The sequence below is a fragment of the Camellia sinensis genome, chromosome 4 (assembly GCF_055761805.1).
Source record: "Camellia sinensis isolate YWXY chromosome 4, ASM5576180v1, whole genome shotgun sequence".
NCBI classification, from domain to species: Eukaryota; Viridiplantae; Streptophyta; class Magnoliopsida; order Ericales; family Theaceae; genus Camellia; species Camellia sinensis.
The window spans coordinates 39,761,121-39,764,515 of record NC_138964.1 but is presented as its reverse complement, the minus strand read 5'-3'; the positions used below and the strand labels follow the sequence as shown (position 1 = coordinate 39,764,515).

The 3,395-nt window shown below is 32.2% G+C and overlaps 1 long non-coding RNA gene across 1 annotated transcript; it reads right to left on the bottom strand.

Annotated features, from left to right (window-relative positions):
- Nucleotides 1-2,101: 2,101 nt before the first annotated feature.
- On the bottom strand, nucleotides 2,102-3,079 carry LOC114303555 (uncharacterized). The gene is made up of 2 exons (XR_014366349.1): nucleotides 2,696-3,079; nucleotides 2,102-2,613 (listed from the first exon to the last, which is right to left on the bottom strand). It is a non-coding gene; the product is annotated as an uncharacterized LOC114303555 (long non-coding RNA).
- Between the last annotated feature and the right edge of the window lie 316 nt (nucleotides 3,080-3,395).

Here is a 3,395-nt window from a genome sequence, read left to right as displayed (position 1 = left end):
TAGACTCAACTGACCGCACAACAGTGACCCTATGCATAAAGCACACAAATCACCCCAAATTAAAATTTAAACACCATGGCTAGTTAAATTCTATTTTGTTTTATTTCCAATCTATTAAATTGTATACTTTTTTATTTTTATTTTTATGCACTTCGTTTGTACATATGAATGTAATGAACTAGCAAGTAATTTGTTCTCCCTTTCTCTAAATCAGACTGGAAGCAAGTAGTTTGTTTTATCCTTATTTTTTTTATAAACCGAAGTGTAAGCAAGTAATTTATTCTCTTCTTTATGGTCCTTTCATATTGATATACTTTGGTGCTACATAGAGAAACTGATTGGCCTACAACTGATCGGTCCGGTCATCACAGTCAAGCACCCGGCCGACTCATGTCTTAGGCCATTCAAACAATGGCTTTAGTTCCCATGTTGGATGAGTCTCCAAAATTTTCTTCGTCCAAAAGCCTAATAATTAAAAAATTATAAAAAAAAAATGTCATTTTTTAAAGATCCAACAAAAAAATACTTCCCTTACCCACAAGACCAAAAGGATCCGCTTGATTTGATTTTGAAATCAATTTTCAAAAATAAATTTTTTAAAAAAGTTTTCAAATTTTAAAATTTTATTTGGTTATATATATTAAAAATAGTTTTGTAGCTAGAGTTCTATAATTTGAGATGATTTGTAATTTTTTTTTTTTGTAGATGAATAAACGTGTGCAAAAGAAAAAGTGATTGATTGATGTATAGGATATGAGAGAGAAAGAGAGAGAGAGAGAGAGAGAGAATAATTAATTGATATGTATGATGTGAGAGAAGGAGAGAGGAAATAGAAAAATTGATTAAAAACAATTTTGAAAAAATTATAAAATCAAACAAATTTTTGTTTTGAGCTCTCAAAAATTGATTTGAAAGTGAAACAAGCCCTAAGAAATTCATTTTTTTATCAAGTCCCAGCCAAATAATCTCTGTCCAAAGGTCTTCAATTGTAAAAATTGAGAAAAATCGTCTTTATCAAGAGGCCCAAAAAAGAATTTTATTCTTTGAGTAATGATAAATAAATAAATAAATAAACAAACCTCATTTTCTGAGGAATTAATAAATAAAAACTTCATATTCACAGTTCAACGAAAAAAATCATTATCCAAAAGTGCTTCCAATATTAACGCTTAGAATTTTAATTACAAGAAGGGCAAATTGTGACAATAATCTCTGTACTTTGATCTTTATGTCATTTTAGTTATTATAATTTTAATTGATTTGGTTTTGATTATGAATTTATGATTTTGCTTTAATTTTTATGAAAAATATGCATATTTGACAAGTTGGTTAAAAGCCAACTTTTTGACTTTTTTAGATCACATCACTCCGGTATTTTTTTGTAAATTTTTTCAAAAAAAATTAAAAAACTAAAAATCTCTAACTTTTCACGGACTTCTCAAAAAGCTAGCTTTAATTTTTATTAATTCCACCAAGTCCTCGTTAATTCCAAAAAGTTGGCTTTTGATTAATTCCACCACGTTCCCGTTATTTGTTATTTTGATTTTGTTGAGTTTCGTGTAATTTTTTAAAAATGCTTCTTTTGTTATTGATTTTGAATGACATTATTGTAGGGATTAAAATTTAACAAATCACATACTTTGAGAACATAAATGGAACAACTAAAAATTAGGACTAAAATAGTGTAATATCCTTTGAAGGTCATTAGTGTAGTTAATCCTTTTTAAATTACATTTTTTCTCAAAACATTGAGTAGCTTGAATTAACAATAATAACATAAAGAACAACAAATAAACTCCTAGCGATGGAAAGAGATACTCAAAACGACTGCAAGGTGAATAGGACCTTACGCAGGTAGAAAGTATCGAACTCTTGACCTCTTAGTATGGTGCAAGAGCTCTAGTCAATGGGCTAAATTCCGTTAAATGTCAAGTGTAGGACAAATGTTGCCAAATTTCAAACGCCATATGGCTGGTTAAATTCGCTTTTGTTTTCTAAACTAGATTGCAAGCTAGTAAATTGTTTTATTTTTATTTTTATTTTTCTTTTTCTTTTTTTGTCGGCACTCTCTAGTGTTCTTGTCCTGAACAAGAAAAGAATCTTCATCAAAAGTAATAGTGCAATTGTTATCTATTGCCAACTGATGGACTGAAAGCAAGTTGGATGAAAGAGTAGGTACATGAAGCATGTTGGTGAGATGAAATGGGAAAGGAGTAGAAAGAAGTCCATTACCGGTGTGAGCAATAGGCAGAGTAGTACCATCACCAATAGCTACCCGATCATGGCCTTGATAAGGCTGATAAAATGAAAGATTGCTGAGATCATTTGTCATATGACTAGTAGCTCCGGAATCAAGAAACCAATTTGAATCAGACTGCTGTGAGCCTGAGTATGAAGTAGAGGCAACATAGGCTTTAGTATTAGCTGTAGGTGAGACTGCGGTAGGTGAGAGGGTTGTGATGGCTGAAAAGAGGAATCAAGCTTGTACCCACAATCTACGGCTGTGGGTCGCAATTTCCTCTTGGTATTCTTCTTTCTAAGCAAATGTTGCTACCCAGCTCTCCTCCTTATAATCTTCCCACTACCCGTGACTCGAAATCGCTTCGCCGAAGCCTAAAAACACCCCAAAAAACAAATCAAATAAGTACCCAATTCCTCAATTACCTAGAAAACACACAGAGATAGAGAGAAAGACCTTGTGGGTTTTCATTTTGTACCCTTTTGCAGAGATGACGGTGAGAGATTGGAGGATTTGAGTGGGAAAGGTGAGACGAGGAAGGATTGGGGAGAAGCCAGGTATGGTGTGTGAGGAACTGAGGTTGACTGAGGATTTCTTGGTGAATTGTGAGAGTCGAACAATGGTAGGAGAGGTACGAAGACTAGTAGTAGAAGAGCGAGCAATTGGGGGTGAGACTTTGAAAGCAAAAGAGAAGGTTGTTGAGGACGACGCCATTGTAGCTTTCTCTCTGCGATTTCTTGTTTTGGTTGAGAGGAAGGACCGACCTCTTCTAGTAGTTTGTTTACTGGGTGTGTGGATAATGAATGGTTGTGCTCTGTTCTGTGCTATGAAATGGATAAATTTTAGAGACCCAAATTTGTGTGTTACAGAAATTGAAAATGATATATAAAATTATTTTTTAAACTTAATTTTTAAATTTAATAATGTGTAATGTAGGTGATATAATGGGTTAATGATTGAGAAGATATGAGAAAGAATGTTACTTTAGATATTCTACTTGATTGTCATATTATTAAACTTGAAAATTGAGTCTAATTTTTAGATTTGTATAATAATGTCTGAAACGAAAATAGATCTATTTTGAAAAGTTAGTTAAAAGCGAATTTTTAAAATTTTTTGGTTTTCTTTATCACATTACCTATATATTTTTGGAGAA